The sequence below is a fragment of the Hyla sarda genome, chromosome 5, assembly GCF_029499605.1.
Source record: "Hyla sarda isolate aHylSar1 chromosome 5, aHylSar1.hap1, whole genome shotgun sequence".
NCBI classification, from domain to species: Eukaryota; Metazoa; Chordata; class Amphibia; order Anura; family Hylidae; genus Hyla; species Hyla sarda.
This window is the reverse complement of record NC_079193.1, coordinates 320,293,976-320,313,579: the sequence shown is the minus strand read 5'-3', so window position 1 is coordinate 320,313,579 and position 19,604 is coordinate 320,293,976. Positions and strand designations below refer to the sequence as shown.

At 55.2% G+C, this 19,604-nt stretch overlaps 16 non-coding genes and 17 pseudogenes across 16 annotated transcripts; all 33 read right to left on the bottom strand.

Moving 5' to 3' along the window:
* Positions 1-250: 250 nt before the first annotated feature.
* Positions 251-370, bottom strand: LOC130275112 (5S ribosomal RNA; annotated as a pseudogene).
* A 300-nt stretch (positions 371-670) lies between these two features.
* On the bottom strand, positions 671-789 carry LOC130274831 (5S ribosomal RNA). The gene has a single exon (XR_008844539.1). It is a non-coding gene; the product is annotated as a 5S ribosomal RNA (ribosomal RNA).
* A 657-nt stretch (positions 790-1,446) lies between these two features.
* Positions 1,447-1,566, bottom strand: LOC130275111 (5S ribosomal RNA; annotated as a pseudogene).
* Positions 1,567-1,866: 300 nt separating this feature from the next.
* LOC130274830 (5S ribosomal RNA) lies at positions 1,867-1,985 on the bottom strand. Its single transcript, XR_008844538.1, has one exon. It is a non-coding gene; the product is annotated as a 5S ribosomal RNA (ribosomal RNA).
* Positions 1,986-2,501: 516 nt separating this feature from the next.
* LOC130275110 (5S ribosomal RNA) lies at positions 2,502-2,621 on the bottom strand (annotated as a pseudogene).
* Positions 2,622-2,921: 300 nt separating this feature from the next.
* On the bottom strand, positions 2,922-3,040 carry LOC130274829 (5S ribosomal RNA). The gene has a single exon (XR_008844537.1). It is a non-coding gene; the product is annotated as a 5S ribosomal RNA (ribosomal RNA).
* Positions 3,041-3,696: 656 nt separating this feature from the next.
* On the bottom strand, positions 3,697-3,816 carry LOC130275108 (5S ribosomal RNA; annotated as a pseudogene).
* Positions 3,817-4,116: 300 nt separating this feature from the next.
* Positions 4,117-4,235, bottom strand: LOC130274828 (5S ribosomal RNA). Its single transcript, XR_008844536.1, has one exon. It is a non-coding gene; the product is annotated as a 5S ribosomal RNA (ribosomal RNA).
* Positions 4,236-4,894: 659 nt separating this feature from the next.
* On the bottom strand, positions 4,895-5,014 carry LOC130275107 (5S ribosomal RNA; annotated as a pseudogene).
* Positions 5,015-5,314: 300 nt separating this feature from the next.
* On the bottom strand, positions 5,315-5,433 carry LOC130274827 (5S ribosomal RNA). Its single transcript, XR_008844535.1, has one exon. It is a non-coding gene; the product is annotated as a 5S ribosomal RNA (ribosomal RNA).
* A 653-nt stretch (positions 5,434-6,086) lies between these two features.
* On the bottom strand, positions 6,087-6,206 carry LOC130275106 (5S ribosomal RNA; annotated as a pseudogene).
* Positions 6,207-6,506: 300 nt separating this feature from the next.
* LOC130274826 (5S ribosomal RNA) lies at positions 6,507-6,625 on the bottom strand. Its single transcript, XR_008844534.1, has one exon. It is a non-coding gene; the product is annotated as a 5S ribosomal RNA (ribosomal RNA).
* A 659-nt stretch (positions 6,626-7,284) lies between these two features.
* Positions 7,285-7,404, bottom strand: LOC130275105 (5S ribosomal RNA; annotated as a pseudogene).
* A 300-nt stretch (positions 7,405-7,704) lies between these two features.
* Positions 7,705-7,823, bottom strand: LOC130274825 (5S ribosomal RNA). The gene has a single exon (XR_008844533.1). It is a non-coding gene; the product is annotated as a 5S ribosomal RNA (ribosomal RNA).
* Positions 7,824-8,477: 654 nt separating this feature from the next.
* On the bottom strand, positions 8,478-8,597 carry LOC130275104 (5S ribosomal RNA; annotated as a pseudogene).
* A 300-nt stretch (positions 8,598-8,897) lies between these two features.
* LOC130274823 (5S ribosomal RNA) lies at positions 8,898-9,016 on the bottom strand. Its single transcript, XR_008844531.1, has one exon. It is a non-coding gene; the product is annotated as a 5S ribosomal RNA (ribosomal RNA).
* Positions 9,017-9,672: 656 nt separating this feature from the next.
* Positions 9,673-9,792, bottom strand: LOC130275102 (5S ribosomal RNA; annotated as a pseudogene).
* A 300-nt stretch (positions 9,793-10,092) lies between these two features.
* LOC130274822 (5S ribosomal RNA) lies at positions 10,093-10,211 on the bottom strand. The gene has a single exon (XR_008844530.1). It is a non-coding gene; the product is annotated as a 5S ribosomal RNA (ribosomal RNA).
* A 659-nt stretch (positions 10,212-10,870) lies between these two features.
* Positions 10,871-10,990, bottom strand: LOC130275101 (5S ribosomal RNA; annotated as a pseudogene).
* A 294-nt stretch (positions 10,991-11,284) lies between these two features.
* On the bottom strand, positions 11,285-11,403 carry LOC130274910 (5S ribosomal RNA). Its single transcript, XR_008844618.1, has one exon. It is a non-coding gene; the product is annotated as a 5S ribosomal RNA (ribosomal RNA).
* Positions 11,404-12,052: 649 nt separating this feature from the next.
* LOC130275182 (5S ribosomal RNA) lies at positions 12,053-12,171 on the bottom strand (annotated as a pseudogene).
* Positions 12,172-12,467: 296 nt separating this feature from the next.
* On the bottom strand, positions 12,468-12,586 carry LOC130274909 (5S ribosomal RNA). Its single transcript, XR_008844617.1, has one exon. It is a non-coding gene; the product is annotated as a 5S ribosomal RNA (ribosomal RNA).
* A 678-nt stretch (positions 12,587-13,264) lies between these two features.
* On the bottom strand, positions 13,265-13,384 carry LOC130275100 (5S ribosomal RNA; annotated as a pseudogene).
* Positions 13,385-13,684: 300 nt separating this feature from the next.
* LOC130274821 (5S ribosomal RNA) lies at positions 13,685-13,803 on the bottom strand. The gene has a single exon (XR_008844529.1). It is a non-coding gene; the product is annotated as a 5S ribosomal RNA (ribosomal RNA).
* A 656-nt stretch (positions 13,804-14,459) lies between these two features.
* On the bottom strand, positions 14,460-14,579 carry LOC130275099 (5S ribosomal RNA; annotated as a pseudogene).
* Positions 14,580-14,879: 300 nt separating this feature from the next.
* On the bottom strand, positions 14,880-14,998 carry LOC130274820 (5S ribosomal RNA). Its single transcript, XR_008844528.1, has one exon. It is a non-coding gene; the product is annotated as a 5S ribosomal RNA (ribosomal RNA).
* Positions 14,999-15,660: 662 nt separating this feature from the next.
* On the bottom strand, positions 15,661-15,780 carry LOC130275098 (5S ribosomal RNA; annotated as a pseudogene).
* Positions 15,781-16,080: 300 nt separating this feature from the next.
* Positions 16,081-16,199, bottom strand: LOC130274819 (5S ribosomal RNA). The gene has a single exon (XR_008844527.1). It is a non-coding gene; the product is annotated as a 5S ribosomal RNA (ribosomal RNA).
* Positions 16,200-16,852: 653 nt separating this feature from the next.
* LOC130275096 (5S ribosomal RNA) lies at positions 16,853-16,972 on the bottom strand (annotated as a pseudogene).
* Positions 16,973-17,272: 300 nt separating this feature from the next.
* Positions 17,273-17,391, bottom strand: LOC130274818 (5S ribosomal RNA). The gene has a single exon (XR_008844526.1). It is a non-coding gene; the product is annotated as a 5S ribosomal RNA (ribosomal RNA).
* Positions 17,392-18,048: 657 nt separating this feature from the next.
* Positions 18,049-18,168, bottom strand: LOC130275095 (5S ribosomal RNA; annotated as a pseudogene).
* A 300-nt stretch (positions 18,169-18,468) lies between these two features.
* LOC130274817 (5S ribosomal RNA) lies at positions 18,469-18,587 on the bottom strand. Its single transcript, XR_008844525.1, has one exon. It is a non-coding gene; the product is annotated as a 5S ribosomal RNA (ribosomal RNA).
* Positions 18,588-19,240: 653 nt separating this feature from the next.
* On the bottom strand, positions 19,241-19,360 carry LOC130275094 (5S ribosomal RNA; annotated as a pseudogene).
* Between the last annotated feature and the right edge of the window lie 244 nt (positions 19,361-19,604).

The following is a 19,604-nucleotide window of genomic DNA, read 5'->3' as shown; positions in this document are numbered from 1 at the left end:
ATTCGTCAAAACCTGCGCAGAGAAAAAGCGGAGCAGTTGCCCGTAGCAACCGATCACATTGCTTCTTTTCATTTTTTATTAGCTACCTTTTTGAAACTGGAAGAAGCCATCTCATTGGATGCTTACGGGCAATGGGCCAACTTTTCCCCCAAAACAGGTTTTCGTAAATCTCCCCCACCCCCCCCGGATATTCGGGAAAGTGCCTTCCCAGGCTGGGCCAGAGGAGAAAGTGTAAAGAAACATCGCAACCTGTCTACAGCACCCGGTATTCCCAGGAGGTCAACCATCCCAGTACTGTCCGAGCCCGACCCTGCTTGGCTTCCGAGATCAGACGAGATCGGGCATACCCAGGGTGGTGTGGCCGGTAGACACTGGCTGGCCCCACTCTGTCGCACAAGCAGCTTTCCTCCAGGCCGCGGACCGTTGCGCAAAGGGCTGGACAGCAGGTAGCGCACCCCTGCGTACATTGCAGGTGAGCCCTGGGGACGTGCAGGGACTCAAGCTGATAGGACTGTAGGAGCATATCCCGTACTGTGACGTCACATAAACAACACAAGGGAGAAAGGCCATAAAAAAAGAAGAAAAGAAGCAAATGTGCAGCTAAGAAAGTGAATGTAAAAAAGGCATAGGGGAGACTGACCCCTGCTGGTTGAAGTGAGAAAAAGCAAAAAGCCTACAGCACCTGGTATTCCCAGGCGGTCTCCCATCCAAGTACTAACCAGGCCCGACCCTGCTTAGCTTCCGAGATCAGACGAGATCGGGCGTGTTCAGGGTGGTGTGGCCGTAGGCAGAGATGAGCCTCTCATTTGCAGCTCTTCTACTCTGCAGCCTGCCTGCCTGCCTGCTGCTCAGCACTGGGCCTGCTTCCTGCCCCCCTCCTTTCCACGCACTCAGCCCAGCTCCAAGGCTGCTTCAGCTCACTGGCTCTATGGCTTACGTACACAAACTGCTTTGCACAGGGAGCCCTTGCTCGGGCTGGCCCCTTCAGCCTCAGCCTGCTCAAAGCCTGGCCATTTCCTGGCTGGGCTGCTTTTAACTCTTATATTTACACATGCCTGGCTGCAGGGGCAATGAGCTTTTCTGGCCGGGACACGGAGCTGGATGGACGGATTGTGTGCTGACAGTAGCAAGCAGCAAACCGGCACACAGGCCTCTGCGGCTTCCAGCTCTGGCTTGCCCCAAGTTGAATGGGGGAGATTCGTCAAAACCTGCGCAGAGAAAAAGCGGAGCAGTTGCCCGTAGCAACCGATCACATTGCTTCTTTTCATTTTTTATTAGCTACCTTTTTGAAACTGGAAGAAGCCATCTCATTGGATGCTTACGGGCAATGGGCCAACTTTTCCCCCAAAACAGGTTTTCGTAAATCTCCCCCACCCCCCCCGGATATTCGGGAAAGTGCCTTCCCAGGCTGGGCCAGAGGAGAAAGTGTAAAGAAACATCGCAACCTGTCTACAGCACCCGGTATTCCCAGGAGGTCAACCATCCCAGTACTGTCCGAGCCCGACCCTGCTTGGCTTCCGAGATCAGACGAGATCGGGCATACCCAGGGTGGTGTGGCCGGTAGACACTGGCTGGCCCCACTCTGTCGCACAAGCAGCTTTCCTCCAGGCCGCGGACCGTTGCGCAAAGGGCTGGACAGCAGGTAGCGCACCCCTGCGTACATTGCAGGTGAGCCCTGGGGACGTGCAGGGACTCAAGCTGATAGGACTGTAGGAGCATATCCCGTACTGTGACGTCACATAAACAACACAAGGGAGAAAGGCCATAAAAAAAGAAGAAAAGAAGCAAATGTGCAGCTAAGAAAGTGAATGTAAAAAAGGCATAGGGGAGACTGACCCCTGCTGGTTGAAGTGAGAAAAAGCAAAAAGCCTACAGCACCTGGTATTCCCAGGCGGTCTCCCATCCAAGTACTAACCAGGCCCGACCCTGCTTAGCTTCCGAGATCAGACGAGATCGGGCGTGTTCAGGGTGGTGTGGCCGTAGGCAGAGACGAGCCTCTCATTTGCAGCTCTTCTACTCTGCAGCCTGCCTGCCTGCTGCTCAGCACTGGGCCTGCTTTCCTGGCTGGGCTGCTTTTAACTCTTATATTTACACATGCCTGGCTGCAGGGGCAATGAGCTTTTCTGGCCGGGACACGGAGCTGGATGGACGGATTGTGTGCTGACAGTAGCAAGCAGCAAACCGGCACACAGGCCTCTGCGGCTTCCAGCTCTGGCTTGCCCCAAGTTGAATGGGGGAGATTCGTCAAAACCTGCGCAGAGAAAAAGCGGAGCAGTTGCCCGTAGCAACCGATCACATTGCTTCTTTTCATTTTTTATTTGCTACCTTTTTGAAACTGGAAGAAGCCATCTCATTGGATGCTTACGGGCAATGGGCCAACTTTTCCCCCAAAACAGGTTTTCGTAAATCTCCCCCCCCCCCCCCCCCCCCCCCCCCCGATATTCGGGAAAGTGCCTTCCCAGGCTGGGCCAGAGGAGAAAGTGTAAAGAAACATCGCAACCTGTCTACAGCACCCGGTATTCCCAGGAGGTCAACCATCCCAGTACTGTCCGAGCCCGACCCTGCTTGGCTTCCGAGATCAGACGAGATCGGGCATACCCAGGGTGGTGTGGCCGGTAGACACTGGCTGGCCCCACTCTGTCGCACAAGCAGCTTTCCTCCAGGCCGCGGACCGTTGCGCAAAGGGCTGGACAGCAGGTAGCGCACCCCTGCGTACATTGCAGGTGAGCCCTGGGGACGTGCAGGGACTCAAGCTGATAGGACTGTAGGAGCATATCCCGTACTGTGACGTCACATAAACAACACAAGGGAGAAAGGCCATAAAAAAAGAAGAAAAGAAGCAAATGTGCAGCTAAGAAAGTGAATGTAAAAAAGGCATAGGGGAGACTGACCCCTGCTGGTTGAAGTGAGAAAAAGCAAAAAGCCTACAGCACCTGGTATTCCCAGGCGGTCTCCCATCCAAGTACTAACCAGGCCCGACCCTGCTTAGCTTCCGAGATCAGACGAGATCGGGCGTGTTCAGGGTGGTGTGGCCGTAGGCAGAGACGAGCCTCTCATTTGCAGCTCTTCTACTCTGCAGCCTGCCTGCCTGCCTGCTGCTCAGCACTGGGCCTGCTTCCTGCCCCCCTCCTTTCCACGCACTCAGCCCAGCTCCAAGGCTGCTTCAGCTCACTGGCTCTATGGCTTACGTACACAAAGTGCTTTGCACAGGGAGCCCTTGCTCGGGCTGGCCCCTTCAGCCTCAGCCTGCTCAAAGCCTGGCCATTTCCTGGCTGGGCTGCTTTTAACTCTTATATTTACACATGCCTGGCTGCAGGGGCAATGAGCTTTTCTGGCCGGGACATGGAGCTGGATGGACGGATTGTGTGCTGACAGTAGCAAGCAGCAAACCGGCACACAGGCCTCTGCGGCTTCCAGCTCTGGCTTGCCCCAAGTTGAATGGGGGAGATTCGTCAAAACCTGCGCAGAGAAAAAGCGGAGCAGTTGCCCGTAGCAACCGATCACATTGCTTCTTTTCATTTTTTTATTAGCTACCTTTTTGAAACTGGAAGAAGCCATCTCATTGGATGCTTACGGGCAATGGGCCAACTTTTCCCCCAAAACAGGTTTTCGTAAATCTCCCCCCCCCCCCGGATATTCGGGAAAGTGCCTTCCCAGGCTGGGCCAGAGGAGAAAGTGTAAAGAAACATCGCAACCTGTCTACAGCACCCGGTATTCCCAGGAGGTCAACCATCCCAGTACTGTCCGAGCCCGACCCTGCTTGGCTTCCGAGATCAGACGAGATCGGGCATACCCAGGGTGGTGTGGCCGGTAGACACTGGCTGGCCCCACTCTGTCGCACAAGCAGCTTTCCTCCAGGCCGCGGACCGTTGCGCAAAGGGCTGGACAGCAGGTAGCGCACCCCTGCGTACATTGCAGGTGAGCCCTGGGGACGTGCAGGGACTCAAGCTGATAGGACTGTAGGAGCATATCCCGTACTGTGACGTCACATAAACAACACAAGGGAGAAAGGCCATAAAAAAAGAAGAAAAGAAGCAAATGTGCAGCTAAGAAAGTGAATGTAAAAAAGGCATAGGGGAGACTGACCCCTGCTGGTTGAAGTGAGAAAAAGCAAAAAGCCTACAGCACCTGGTATTCCCAGGCGGTCTCCCATCCAAGTACTAACCAGGCCCGACCCTGCTTAGCTTCCGAGATCAGACGAGATCGGGCGTGTTCAGGGTGGTGTGGCCGTAGGCAGAGACGAGCCTCTCATTTGCAGCTCTTCTACTCTGCAGCCTGCCTGCCTGCCTGCTGCTCAGCACTGGGCCTGCTTCCTGCCCCCCTCCTTTCCACGCACTCAGCCCAGCTCCAAGGCTGCTTCAGCTCACTGGCTCTATGGCTTACGTACACAAACTGCTTTGCACAGGGAGCCCTTGCTCGGGCTGGCCCCTTCAGCCTCAGCCTGCTCAAAGCCTGGCCATTTCCTGGCTGGGCTGCTTTTAACTCTTATATTTACACATGCCTGGCTGCAGGGGCAATGAGCTTTTCTGGCCGGGACACGGAGCTGGATGGACGGATTGTGTGCTGACAGTAGCAAGCAGCAAACCGGCACACAGGCCTCTGCGGCTTCCAGCTCTGGCTTGCCCCAAGTTGAATGGGGGAGATTCGTCAAAACCTGCGCAGAGAAAAAGCGGAGCAGTTGCCCGTAGCAACCGATCACATTGCTTCTTTTCATTTTTTATTAGCTACCTTTTTGAAACTGGAAGAAGCCATCTCATTGGATGCTTACGGGCAATGGGCCAACTTTTCCCCCAAAACAGGTTTTCGTAAATCTCCTCCCCCCCCCCCCCCGATATTCGGGAAAGTGCCTTCCCAGGCTGGGCCAGAGGAGAAAGTGTAAAGAAACATCGCAACCTGTCTACAGCACCCGGTATTCCCAGGAGGTCAACCATCCCAGTACTGTCCGAGCCCGACCCTGCTTGGCTTCCGAGATCAGACGAGATCGGGCATACCCAGGGTGGTGTGGCCGGTAGACACTGGCTGGCCCCACTCTGTCGCACAAGCAGCTTTCCTCCAGGCCGCGGACCGTTGCGCAAAGGGCTGGACAGCAGGTAGCGCACCCCTGCGTACATTGCAGGTGAGCCCTGGGGACGTGCAGGGACTCAAGCTGATAGGACTGTAGGAGCATATCCCGTACTGTGACGTCACATAAACAACACAAGGGAGAAAGGCCATAAAAAAAGAAGAAAAGAAGCAAATGTGCAGCTAAGAAAGTGAATGTAAAAAAGGCATAGGGGAGACTGACCCCTGCTGGTTGAAGTGAGAAAAAGCAAAAAGCCTACAGCACCTGGTATTCCCAGGCGGTCTCCCATCCAAGTACTAACCAGGCCCGACCCTGCTTAGCTTCCGAGATCAGACGAGATCGGGCGTGTTCAGGGTGGTGTGGCCGTAGGCAGAGACGAGCCTCTCATTTGCAGCTCTTCTACTCTGCAGCCTGCCTGCCTGCTGCTCAGCACTGGGCCTGCTTCCTGCCCCCCTCCTTTCCACGCACTCAGCCCAGCTCCAAGGCTGCTTCAGCTCACTGGCTCTATGGCTTACGTACACAAAGTGCTTTGCACAGGGAGCCCTTGCTCGGGCTGGCCCCTTCAGCCTCAGCCTGCTCAAAGCCTGGCCATTTCCTGGCTGGGCTGCTTTTAACTCTTATATTTACACATGCCTGGCTGCAGGGGCAATGAGCTTTTCTGGCCGGGACATGGAGCTGGATGGACGGATTGTGTGCTGACAGTAGCAAGCAGCAAACCGGCACACAGGCCTCTGCGGCTTCCAGCTCTGGCTTGCCCCAAGTTGAATGGGGGAGATTCGTCAAAACCTGCGCAGAGAAAAAGCGGAGCAGTTGCCCGTAGCAACCGATCACATTGCTTCTTTTCATTTTTTTATTAGCTACCTTTTTGAAACTGGAAGAAGCCATCTCATTGGATGCTTACGGGCAATGGGCCAACTTTTCCCCCAAAACAGGTTTTCGTAAATCTCCCCCCCCCCCCCGGATATTCGGGAAAGTGCCTTCCCAGGCTGGGCCAGAGGAGAAAGTGTAAAGAAACATCGCAACCTGTCTACAGCACCCGGTATTCCCAGGAGGTCAACCATCCCAGTACTGTCCGAGCCCGACCCTGCTTGGCTTCCGAGATCAGACGAGATCGGGCATACCCAGGGTGGTGTGGCCGGTAGACACTGGCTGGCCCCACTCTGTCGCACAAGCAGCTTTCCTCCAGGCCGCGGACCGTTGCGCAAAGGGCTGGACAGCAGGTAGCGCACCCCTGCGTACATTGCAGGTGAGCCCTGGGGACGTGCAGGGACTCAAGCTGATAGGACTGTAGGAGCATATCCCGTACTGTGACGTCACATAAACAACACAAGGGAGAAAGGCCATAAAAAAAGAAGAAAAGAAGCAAATGTGCAGCTAAGAAAGTGAATGTAAAAAAGGCATAGGGGAGACTGACCCCTGCTGGTTGAAGTGAGAAAAAGCAAAAAGCCTACAGCACCTGGTATTCCCAGGCGGTCTCCCATCCAAGTACTAACCAGGCCCGACCCTGCTTAGCTTCCGAGATCAGACGAGATCGGGCGTGTTCAGGGTGGTGTGGCCGTAGGCAGAGACGAGCCTCTCATTTGCAGCTCTTCTACTCTGCAGCCTGCCTGCCTGCCTGCTGCTCAGCACTGGGCCTGCTTCCTGCCCCCCTCCTTTCCACGCACTCAGCCCAGCTCCAAGGCTGCTTCAGCTCACTGGCTCTATGGCTTACGTACACAAACTGCTTTGCACAGGGAGCCCTTGCTCGGGCTGGCCCCTTCAGCCTCAGCCTGCTCAAAGCCTGGCCATTTCCTGGCTGGGCTGCTTTTAACTCTTATATTTACACATGCCTGGCTGCAGGGGCAATGAGCTTTTCTGGCCGGGACACGGAGCTGGATGGACGGATTGTGTGCTGACAGTAGCAAGCAGCAAACCGGCACACAGGCCTCTGCGGCTTCCAGCTCTGGCTTGCCCCAAGTTGAATGGGGGAGATTCGTCAAAACCTGCGCAGAGAAAAAGCGGAGCAGTTGCCCGTAGCAACCGATCACATTGCTTCTTTTCATTTTTTATTAGCTACCTTTTTGAAACTGGAAGAAGCCATCTCATTGGATGCTTACGGGCAATGGGCCAACTTTTCCCCCAAAACAGGTTTTCGTAAATCTCCTCCCCCCCCCCCCCCGATATTCGGGAAAGTGCCTTCCCAGGCTGGGCCAGAGGAGAAAGTGTAAAGAAACATCGCAACCTGTCTACAGCACCCGGTATTCCCAGGAGGTCAACCATCCCAGTACTGTCCGAGCCCGACCCTGCTTGGCTTCCGAGATCAGACGAGATCGGGCATACCCAGGGTGGTGTGGCCGGTAGACACTGGCTGGCCCCACTCTGTCGCACAAGCAGCTTTCCTCCAGGCCGCGGACCGTTGCGCAAAGGGCTGGACAGCAGGTAGCGCACCCCTGCGTACATTGCAGGTGAGCCCTGGGGACGTGCAGGGACTCAAGCTGATAGGACTGTAGGAGCATATCCCGTACTGTGACGTCACATAAACAACACAAGGGAGAAAGGCCATAAAAAAAGAAGAAAAGAAGCAAATGTGCAGCTAAGAAAGTGAATGTAAAAAAGGCATAGGGGAGACTGACCCCTGCTGGTTGAAGTGAGAAAAAGCAAAAAGCCTACAGCACCTGGTATTCCCAGGCGGTCTCCCATCCAAGTACTAACCAGGCCCGACCCTGCTTAGCTTCCGAGATCAGACGAGATCGGGCGTGTTCAGGGTGGTGTGGCCGTAGGCAGAGACGAGCCTCTCATTTGCAGCTCTTCTACTCTGCAGCCTGCCTGCCTGCTGCTCAGCACTGGGCCTGCTTCCTGCCCCCCTCCTTTCCACGCACTCAGCCCAGCTCCAAGGCTGCTTCAGCTCACTGGCTCTATGGCTTACGTACACAAACTGCTTTGCACAGGGAGCCCTTGCTCGGGCTGGCCCCTTCAGCCTCAGCCTGCTCAAAGCCTGGCCATTTCCTGGCTGGGCTGCTTTTAACTCTTATATTTACACATGCCTGGCTGCAGGGGCAATGAGCTTTTCTGGCCGGGACATGGAGCTGGATGGACGGATTGTGTGCTGACAGTAGCAAGCAGCAAACCGGCACACAGGCCTCTGCGGCTTCCAGCTCTGGCTTGCCCCAAGTTGAATGGGGGAGATTCGTCAAAACCTGCGCAGAGAAAAAGCGGAGCAGTTGCCCGTAGCAACCGATCACATTGCTTCTTTTCATTTTTTTATTAGCTACCTTTTTGAAACTGGAAGAAGCCATCTCATTGGATGCTTACGGGCAATGGGCCAACTTTTCCCCCAAAACAGGTTTTCGTAAATCTCCCCCCCCCCCCCCGGATATTCGGGAAAGTGCCTTCCCAGGCTGGGCCAGAGGAGAAAGTGTAAAGAAACATCGCAACCTGTCTACAGCACCCGGTATTCCCAGGAGGTCAACCATCCCAGTACTGTCCGAGCCCGACCCTGCTTGGCTTCCGAGATCAGACGAGATCGGGCATACCCAGGGTGGTGTGGCCGGTAGACACTGGCTGGCCCCACTCTGTCGCACAAGCAGCTTTCCTCCAGGCCGCGGACCGTTGCGCAAAGGGCTGGACAGCAGGTAGCGCACCCCTGCGTACATTGCAGGTGAGCCCTGGGGACGTGCAGGGACTCAAGCTGATAGGACTGTAGGAGCATATCCCGTACTGTGACGTCACATAAACAACACAAGGGAGAAAGGCCATAAAAAAAGAAGAAAAGAAGCAAATGTGCAGCTAAGAAAGTGAATGTAAAAAAGGCATAGGGGAGACTGACCCCTGCTGGTTGAAGTGAGAAAAAGCAAAAAGCCTACAGCACCTGGTATTCCCAGGCGGTCTCCCATCCAAGTACTAACCAGGCCCGACCCTGCTTAGCTTCCGAGATCAGACGAGATCGGGCGTGTTCAGGGTGGTGTGGCCGTAGGCAGAGACGAGCCTCTCATTTGCAGCTCTTCTACTCTGCAGCCTGCCTGCCTGCCTGCTGCTCAGCACTGGGCCTGCTTCCTGCCCCCCTCCTTTCCACGCACTCAGCCCAGCTCCAAGGCTGCTTCAGCTCACTGGCTCTATGGCTTACGTACACAAACTGCTTTGCACAGGGAGCCCTTGCTCGGGCTGGCCCCTTCAGCCTCAGCCTGCTCAAAGCCTGGCCATTTCCTGGCTGGGCTGCTTTTAACTCTTATATTTACACATGCCTGGCTGCAGGGGCAATGAGCTTTTCTGGCCGGGACACGGAGCTGGATGGACGGATTGTGTGCTGACAGTAGCAAGCAGCAAACCGGCACACAGGCCTCTGCGGCTTCCAGCTCTGGCTTGCCCCAAGTTGAATGGGGGAGATTCGTCAAAACCTGCGCAGAGAAAAAGCGGAGCAGTTGCCCGTAGCAACCGATCACATTGCTTCTTTTCATTTTTTTATTAGCTACCTTTTTGAAACTGGAAGAAGCCATCTCATTGGATGCTTACGGGCAATGGGCCAACTTTTCCCCCAAAACAGGTTTTCGTAAATCTCCCCCCCCCCCCGGATATTCGGGAAAGTGCCTTCCCAGGCTGGGCCAGAGGAGAAAGTGTAAAGAAACATCGCAACCTGTCTACAGCACCCGGTATTCCCAGGAGGTCAACCATCCCAGTACTGTCCGAGCCCGACCCTGCTTGGCTTCCGAGATCAGACGAGATCGGGCATACCCAGGGTGGTGTGGCCGGTAGACACTGGCTGGCCCCACTCTGTCGCACAAGCAGCTTTCCTCCAGGCCGCGGACCGTTGCGCAAAGGGCTGGACAGCAGGTAGCGCACCCCTGCGTACATTGCAGGTGAGCCCTGGGGACGTGCAGGGACTCAAGCTGATAGGACTGTAGGAGCATATCCCGTACTGTGACGTCACATAAACAACACAAGGGAGAAAGGCCATAAAAAAAGAAGAAAAGAAGCAAATGTGCAGCTAAGAAAGTGAATGTAAAAAAGGCATAGGGGAGACTGACCCCTGCTGGTTGAAGTGAGAAAAAGCAAAAAGCCTACAGCACCTGGTATTCCCAGGCGGTCTCCCATCCAAGTACTAACCAGGCCCGACCCTGCTTAGCTTCCGAGATCAGACGAGATCGGGCGTGTTCAGGGTGGTGTGGCCGTAGGCAGAGACGAGCCTCTCATTTGCAGCTCTTCTACTCTGCAGCCTGCCTGCCTGCCTGCTGCTCAGCACTGGGCCTGCTTCCTGCCCCCCTCCTTTCCACGCACTCAGCCCAGCTCCAAGGCTGCTTCAGCTCACTGGCTCTATGGCTTACGTACACAAACTGCTTTGCACAGGGAGCCCTTGCTCGGGCTGGCCCCTTCAGCCTCAGCCTGCTCAAAGCCTGGCCATTTCCTGGCTGGGCTGCTTTTAACTCTTATATTTACACATGCCTGGCTGCAGGGGCAATGAGCTTTTCTGGCCGGGACACGGAGCTGGATGGACGGATTGTGTGCTGACAGTAGCAAGCAGCAAACCGGCACACAGGCCTCTGCGGCTTCCAGCTCTGGCTTGCCCCAAGTTGAATGGGGGAGATTCGTCAAAACCTGCGCAGAGAAAAAGCGGAGCAGTTGCCCGTAGCAACCGATCACATTGCTTCTTTTCATTTTTTATTAGCTACCTTTTTGAAACTGGAAGAAGCCATCTCATTGGATGCTTACGGGCAATGGGCCAACTTTTCCCCCAAAACAGGTTTTCGTAAATCTCCTCCCCCCCCCCCCCCGATATTCGGGAAAGTGCCTTCCCAGGCTGGGCCAGAGGAGAAAGTGTAAAGAAACATCGCAACCTGTCTACAGCACCCGGTATTCCCAGGAGGTCAACCATCCCAGTACTGTCCGAGCCCGACCCTGCTTGGCTTCCGAGATCAGACGAGATCGGGCATACCCAGGGTGGTGTGGCCGGTAGACACTGGCTGGCCCCACTCTGTCGCACAAGCAGCTTTCCTCCAGGCCGCGGACCGTTGCGCAAAGGGCTGGACAGCAGGTAGCGCACCCCTGCGTACATTGCAGGTGAGCCCTGGGGACGTGCAGGGACTCAAGCTGATAGGACTGTAGGAGCATATCCCGTACTGTGACGTCACATAAACAACACAAGGGAGAAAGGCCATAAAAAAAGAAGAAAAGAAGCAAATGTGCAGCTAAGAAAGTGAATGTAAAAAAGGCATAGGGGAGACTGACCCCTGCTGGTTGAAGTGAGACAAAAAGCTACAGCACCTGGTATTCCCAGGCGGTCTCCCATCCAAGTACTAACCAGGCCCGACCCTGCTTAGCTTCCGAGATCAGACGAGATCGGGCGTGTTCAGGGTGGTGTGGCCGTAGGCAGAGACGAGCCTCTCATTTGCAGCTCTTCTACTCTGCAGCCTGCCTGCCTGCTGCTCAGCACTGGGCCTGCTTCCTGCCCCCCTCCTTTCACGCACTCAGCCCAGCTCCAAGGCTGCTTCAGCTCACTGGCTCTATGGCTTACGTACACAAACTGCTTTGCACAGGGAGCCTTGCTCGGGCTGGCCCCTTCAGCCTCAGCCTGCTCAAAGCCTGGCCATTTCCTGGCTGGGCTGCTTTTAACTCTTATATTTACACATGCCTGGCTGCAGGGCAATGAGCTTTTCTGGCGGGACATGGAGCTGGATGGACGGATTGTGTGCTGACAGTAGCAAGCAGCAAACCGGCACACAGGCCTCTGCGGCTTCCAGCTCTGGCTTGCCCCAAGTTGAATGGGGGAGATTCGTCAAAACCTGCGCAGAGAAAAAGCGGAGCAGTTGCCCGTAGCAACCGATCACATTGCTTCTTTTCATTTTTTTATTAGCTACCTTTTTGAAACTGGAAGAAGCCATCTCATTGGATGCTTACGGGCAATGGGCCAACTTTTCCCCCAAAACAGGTTTTCGTAAATCTCCCCCCCCCCCCCGGATATTCGGGAAAGTGCCTTCCCAGGCTGGGCCAGAGGAGAAAGTGTAAAGAAACATCGCAACCTGTCTACAGCACCCGGTATTCCCAGGAGGTCAACCATCCCAGTACTGTCCGAGCCCGACCCTGCTTGGCTTCCGAGATCAGACGAGATCGGCATACCCAGGGTGGTGTGGCCGGTAGACACTGGCTGGCCCCACTCTGTCGCACAAGCAGCTTTCCTCCAGGCCGCGGACCGTTGCGCAAAGGGCTGGACAGCAGGTAGCGCACCCCTGCGTACATTGCAGGTGAGCCCTGGGGACGTGCAGGGACTCAAGCTGATAGGACTGTAGGAGCATATCCCGTACTGTGACGTCACATAAACAACACAAGGAGAAAGGCCATAAAAAAGAAGAAAAGAAGCAAATGTGCAGCTAAGAAAGTGAATGTAAAAAAGGCATAGGGGAGACTGACCCTGCTGGTTGAAGTGAGAAAAAGCAAAAAGCTACAGCACCTGGTATTCCCAGGCGGTCTCCCATCCAAGTACTAACCAGGCCCGACCCTGCTTAGCTTCCGAGATCAGACGAGATCGGGCGTGTTCAGGGTGGTGTGGCCGTAGGCAGAGACGAGCCTCTCATTTGCAGCTCTTCTACTCTGCAGCCTGCCTGCCTGCCTGCTGCTCAGCACTGGGCCTGCTTCCTGCCCCCCTCCTTTCCACGCACTCAGCCCAGCTCCAAGGCTGCTTCAGCTCACTGGCTCTATGGCTTACGTACACAAACTGCTTTGCACAGGGAGCCTTGCTCGGGCTGGCCCCTTCAGCCTCAGCCTGCTCAAAGCCTGGCCATTTCCTGGCTGGGCTGCTTTTAACTCTTATATTTACACATGCCTGGCTGCAGGGGCAATGAGCTTTTCTGGCCGGGACACGGAGCTGGATGGACGGATTGTGTGCTGACAGTAGCAAGCAGCAAACCGCACACAGGCCTCTGCGGCTTCCAGCTCTGGCTTGCCCCCAGCTCTGGCTTGCCCCAAGTTGAATGGGGGAGATTCGTCAAAACCTGCGCAGAGAAAAAGCGGAGCAGTTGCCCGTAGCAACCGATCACATTGCTTCTTTTCATTTTTTTATTAGCTACCTTTTTGAAACTGGAAGAAGCCATCTCATTGGATGCTTACGGGCAATGGGCCAACTTTTCCCCCAAAACAGGTTTTCGTAAATCTCCCCCCCCCCCCCCCCCCCGGATATTCGGGAAAGTGCCTTCCCAGGCTGGGCCAGAGGAGAAAGTGTAAAGAAACATCGCAACCTGTCTACAGCACCCGGTATTCCCAGGAGGTCAACCATCCCAGTACTGTCCGAGCCCGACCCTGCTTGGCTTCCGAGATCAGACGAGATCGGGCATACCCAGGGTGGTGTGGCCGGTAGACACTGGCTGGCCCCACTCTGTCGCACAAGCAGCTTTCCTCCAGGCCGCGGACCGTTGCGCAAAGGGCTGGACAGCAGGTAGCGCACCCCTGCGTACATTGCAGGTGAGCCCTGGGGACGTGCAGGGACTCAAGCTGATAGGACTGTAGGAGCATATCCCGTACTGTGACGTCACATAAACAACACAAGGGAGAAAGGCCATAAAAAAAGAAGAAAAGAAGCAAATGTGCAGCTAAGAAAGTGAATGTAAAAAAGGCATAGGGGAGACTGACCCCTGCTGGTTGAAGTGAGAAAAAGCAAAAAGCCTACAGCACCTGGTATTCCCAGGCGGTCTCCCATCCAAGTACTAACCAGGCCCGACCCTGCTTAGCTTCCGAGATCAGACGAGATCGGGCGTGTTCAGGGTGGTGTGGCCGTAGGCAGAGACGAGCCTCTCATTTGCAGCTCTTCTACTCTGCAGCCTGCCTGCCTGCCTGCTGCTCAGCACTGGGCCTGCTTCCTGCCCCCCTCCTTTCCACGCACTCAGCCCAGCTCCAAGGCTGCTTCAGCTCACTGGCTCTATGGCTTACGTACACAAACTGCTTTGCACAGGGAGCCCTTGCTCGGGCTGGCCCCTTCAGCCTCAGCCTGCTCAAAGCCTGGCCATTTCCTGGCTGGGCTGCTTTTAACTCTTATATTTACACATGCCTGGCTGCAGGGGCAATGAGCTTTTCTGGCCGGGACACGGAGCTGGATGGACGGATTGTGTGCTGACAGTAGCAAGCAGCAAACCGGCACACAGGCCTCTGCGGCTTCCAGCTCTGGCTTGCCCCAAGTTGAATGGGGGAGATTCGTCAAAACCTGCGCAGAGAAAAAGCGGAGCAGTTGCCCGTAGCAACCGATCACATTGCTTCTTTTCATTTTTTTATTAGCTACCTTTTTGAAACTGGAAGAAGCCATCTCATTGGATGCTTACGGGCAATGGGCCAACTTTTCCCCCAAAACAGGTTTTCGTAAATCTCCCCCCCCCCCCGGATATTCGGGAAAGTGCCTTCCCAGGCTGGGCCAGAGGAGAAAGTGTAAAGAAACATCGCAACCTGTCTACAGCACCCGGTATTCCCAGGAGGTCAACCATCCCAGTACTGTCCGAGCCCGACCCTGCTTGGCTTCCGAGATCAGACGAGATCGGGCATACCCAGGGTGGTGTGGCCGGTAGACACTGGCTGGCCCCACTCTGTCGCACAAGCAGCTTTCCTCCAGGCCGCGGACCGTTGCGCAAAGGGCTGGACAGCAGGTAGCGCACCCCTGCGTACATTGCAGGTGAGCCCTGGGGACGTGCAGGGACTCAAGCTGATAGGACTGTAGGAGCATATCCCGTACTGTGACGTCACATAAACAACACAAGGGAGAAAGGCCATAAAAAAAGAAGAAAAGAAGCAAATGTGCAGCTAAGAAAGTGAATGTAAAAAAGGCATAGGGGAGACTGACCCCTGCTGGTTGAAGTGAGAAAAAGCAAAAAGCCTACAGCACCTGGTATTCCCAGGCGGTCTCCCATCCAAGTACTAACCAGGCCCGACCCTGCTTAGCTTCCGAGATCAGACGAGATCGGGCGTGTTCAGGGTGGTGTGGCCGTAGGCAGAGACGAGCCTCTCATTTGCAGCTCTTCTACTCTGCAGCCTGCCTGCCTGCCTGCTGCTCAGCACTGGGCCTGCTTCCTGCCCCCCTCCTTTCCACGCACTCAGCCCAGCTCCAAGGCTGCTTCAGCTCACTGGCTCTATGGCTTACGTACACAAACTGCTTTGCACAGGGAGCCCTTGCTCGGGCTGGCCCCTTCAGCCTCAGCCTGCTCAAAGCCTGGCCATTTCCTGGCTGGGCTGCTTTTAACTCTTATATTTACACATGCCTGGCTGCAGGGGCAATGAGCTTTTCTGGCCGGGACACGGAGCTGGATGGACGGATTGTGTGCTGACAGTAGCAAGCAGCAAACCGGCACACAGGCCTCTGCGGCTTCCAGCTCTGGCTTGCCCCAAGTTGAATGGGGGAGATTCGTCAAAACCTGCGCAGAGAAAAAGCGGAGCAGTTGCCCGTAGCAACCGATCACATTGCTTCTTTTCATTTTTTATTAGCTACCTTTTTGAAACTGGAAGAAGCCATCTCATTGGATGCTTACGGGCAATGGGCCAACTTTTCCCCCAAAACAGGTTTTCGTAAATCTCCTCCCCCCCCCCCCCCCCCGATATTCGGGAAAGTGCCTTCCCAGGCTGGGCCAGAGGAGAAAGTGTAAAGAAACATCGCAACCTGTCTACAGCACCCGGTATTCCCAGGAGGTCAACCATCCCAGTACTGTCCGAGCCCGACCCTGCTTGGCTTCCGAGATCAGACGAGATCGGGCATACCCAGGGTGGTGTGGCCGGTAGACACTGGCTGGCCCCACTCTGTCGCACAAGCAGCTTTCCTCCAGGCCGCGGACCGTTGCGCAAAGGGCTGGACAGCAGGTAGCGCACCCCTGCGTACATTGCAGGTGAGCCCTGGGGACGTGCAGGGACTCAAGCTGATAGGACTGTAGGAGCATATCCCGTACTGTGACGTCACATAAACAACACAAGGGAGAAAGGCCATAAAAAAAGAAGAAAAGAAGCAAATGTGCAGCTAAGAAAGTGAATGTAAAAAAGGCATAGGGGAGACTGACCCCTGCTGGTTGAAGTGAGAAAAAGCAAAAAGCCTACAGCACCTGGTATTCCCAGGCGGTCTCCCATCCAAGTACTAACCAGGCCCGACCCTGCTTAGCTTCCGAGATCAGACGAGATCGGGCGTGTTCAGGGTGGTGTGGCCGTAGGCAGAGACGAGCCTCTCATTTGCAGCTCTTCTACTCTGCAGCCTGCCTGCCTGCTGCTCAGCACTGGGCCTGCTTCCTGCCCCCCTCCTTTCCACGCACTCAGCCCAGCTCCAAGGCTGCTTCAGCTCACTGGCTCTATGGCTTACGTACACAAAGTGCTTTGCACAGGGAGCCCTTGCTCGGGCTGGCCCCTTCAGCCTCAGCCTGCTCAAAGCCTGGCCATTTCCTGGCTGGGCTGCTTTTAACTCTTATATTTACACATGCCTGGCTGCAGGGGCAATGAGCTTTTCTGGCCGGGACATGGAGCTGGATGGACGGATTGTGTGCTGACAGTAGCAAGCAGCAAACCGGCACACAGGCCTCTGCGGCTTCCAGCTCTGGCTTGCCCCAAGTTGAATGGGGGAGATTCGTCAAAACCTGCGCAGAGAAAAAGCGGAGCAGTTGCCCGTAGCAACCGATCACATTGCTTCTTTTCATTTTTTTATTAGCTACCTTTTTGAAACTGGAAGAAGCCATCTCATTGGATGCTTACGGGCAATGGGCCAACTTTTCCCCCAAAACAGGTTTTCGTAAATCTCCCCCCCCCCCCCGGATATTCGGGAAAGTGCCTTCCCAGGCTGGGCCAGAGGAGAAAGTGTAAAGAAACATCGCAACCTGTCTACAGCACCCGGTATTCCCAGGAGGTCAACCATCCCAGTACTGTCCGAGCCCGACCCTGCTTGGCTTCCGAGATCAGACGAGATCGGGCATACCCAGGGTGGTGTGGCCGGTAGACACTGGCTGGCCCCACTCTGTCGCACAAGCAGCTTTCCTCCAGGCCGCGGACCGTTGCGCAAAGGGCTGGACAGCAGGTAGCGCACCCCTGCGTACATTGCAGGTGAGCCCTGGGGACGTGCAGGGACTCAAGCTGATAGGACTGTAGGAGCATATCCCGTACTGTGACGTCACATAAACAACACAAGGGAGAAAGGCCATAAAAAAAGAAGAAAAGAAGCAAATGTGCAGCTAAGAAAGTGAATGTAAAAAAGGCATAGGGGAGACTGACCCCTGCTGGTTGAAGTGAGAAAAAGCAAAAAGCCTACAGCACCTGGTATTCCCAGGCGGTCTCCCATCCAAGTACTAACCAGGCCCGACCCTGCTTAGCTTCCGAGATCAGACGAGATCGGGCGTGTTCAGGGTGGTGTGGCCGTAGGCAGAGACGAGCCTCTCATTTGCAGCTCTTCTACTCTGCAGCCTGCCTGCCTGCCTGCTGCTCAGCACTGGGCCTGCTTCCTGCCCCCCTCCTTTCCACGCACTCAGCCCAGCTCCAAGGCTGCTTCAGCTCACTGGCTCTATGGCTTACGTACACAAACTGCTTTGCACAGGGAGCCCTTGCTCGGGCTGGCCCCTTCAGCCTCAGCCTGCTCAAAGCCTGGCCATTTCCTGGCTGGGCTGCTTTTAACTCTTATATTTACACATGCCTGGCTGCAGGGGCAATGAGCTTTTCTGGCCGGGACACGGAGCTGGATGGACGGATTGTGTGCTGACAGTAGCAAGCAGCAAACCGGCACACAGGCCTCTGCGGCTTCCAGCTCTGGCTTGCCCCAAGTTGAATGGGGGAGATTCGTCAAAACCTGCGCAGAGAAAAAGCGGAGCAGTTGCCCGTAGCAACCGATCACATTGCTTCTTTTCATTTTTTTATTAGCTACCTTTTTGAAACTGGAAGAAGCCATCTCATTGGATGCTTACGGGCAATGGGCCAACTTTTCCCCCAAAACAGGTTTTCGTAAATCTCCCCCCCCCCCCCGGATATTCGGGAAAGTGCCTTCCCAGGCTGGGCCAGAGGAGAAAGTGTAAAGAAACATCGCAACCTGTCTACAGCACCCGGTATTCCCAGGAGGTCAACCATCCCAGTACTGTCCGAGCCCGACCCTGCTTGGCTTCCGAGATCAGACGAGATCGGGCATACCCAGGGTGGTGTGGCCGGTAGACACTGGCTGGCCCCACTCTGTCGCACAAGCAGCTTTCCTCCAGGCCGCGGACCGTTGCGCAAAGGGCTGGACAGCAGGTAGCGCACCCCTGCGTACATTGCAGGTGAGCCCTGGGGACGTGCAGGGACTCAAGCTGATAGGACTGTAGGAGCATATCCCGTACTGTGACGTCACATAAACAACACAAGGGAGAAAGGCCATAAAAAAAGAAGAAAAGAAGCAAATGTGCAGCTAAGAAAGTGAATGTAAAAAAGGCATAGGGGAGACTGACCCCTGCTGGTTGAAGTGAGAAAAAGCAAAAAGCCTACAGCACCTGGTATTCCCAGGCGGTCTCCCATCCAAGTACTAACCAGGCCCGACCCTGCTTAGCTTCCGAGATCAGACGAGATCGGGCGTGTTCAGGGTGGTGTGGCCGTAGGCAGAGACGAGCCTCTCATTTGCAGCTCTTCTACTCTGCAGCCTGCCTGCCTGCCTGCTGCTCAGCACTGGGCCTGCTTCCTGCCCCCCTCCTTTCCACGCACTCAGCCCAGCTCCAAGGCTGCTTCAGCTCACTGGCTCTATGGCTTACGTACACAAACTGCTTTGCACAGGGAGCCCTTGCTCGGGCTGGCCCCTTCAGCCTCAGCCTGCTCAAAGCCTGGCCATTTCCTGGCTGGGCTGCTTTTAACTCTTATATTTACACATGCCTGGCTGCAGGGGCAATGAGCTTTTCTGGCCGGGACACGGAGCTGGATGGACGGATTGTGTGCTGACAGTAGCAAGCAGCAAACCGGCACACAGGCCTCTGCGGCTTCCAGCTCTGGCTTGCCCCAAGTTGAATGGGGGAGATTCGTCAAAACCTGCGCAGAGAAAAAGCGGAGCAGTTGCCCGTAGCAACCGATCACATTGCTTCTTTTCATTTTTTATTTGCTACCTTTTTGAAACTGGAAGAAGCCATCTCATTGGATGCTTACGGGCAATGGGCCAACTTTTCCCCCAAAACAGGTTTTCGTAAATCTCCCCCCCCCCCGATATTCGGGAAAGTGCCTTCCCAGGCTGGGCCAGAGGAGAAAGTGTAAAGAAACATCGCAACCTGTCTACAGCACCCGGTATTCCCAGGAGGTCAACCATCCCAGTACTGTCCGAGCCCGACCCTGCTTGGCTTCCGAGATCAGACGAGATCGGGCATACCCAGGGTGGTGTGGCCGGTAGACACTGGCTGGCCCCACTCTGTCGCACAAGCAGCTTTCCTCCAGGCCGCGGACCGTTGCGCAAAGGGCTGGACAGCAGGTAGCGCACCCCTGCGTACATTGCAGGTGAGCCCTGGGGACGTGCAGGGACTCAAGCTGATAGGACTGTAGGAGCATATCCCGTACTGTGACGTCACATAAACAACACAAGGGAGAAAGGCCATAAAAAAAGAAGAAAAGAAGCAAATGTGCAGCTAAGAAAGTGAAT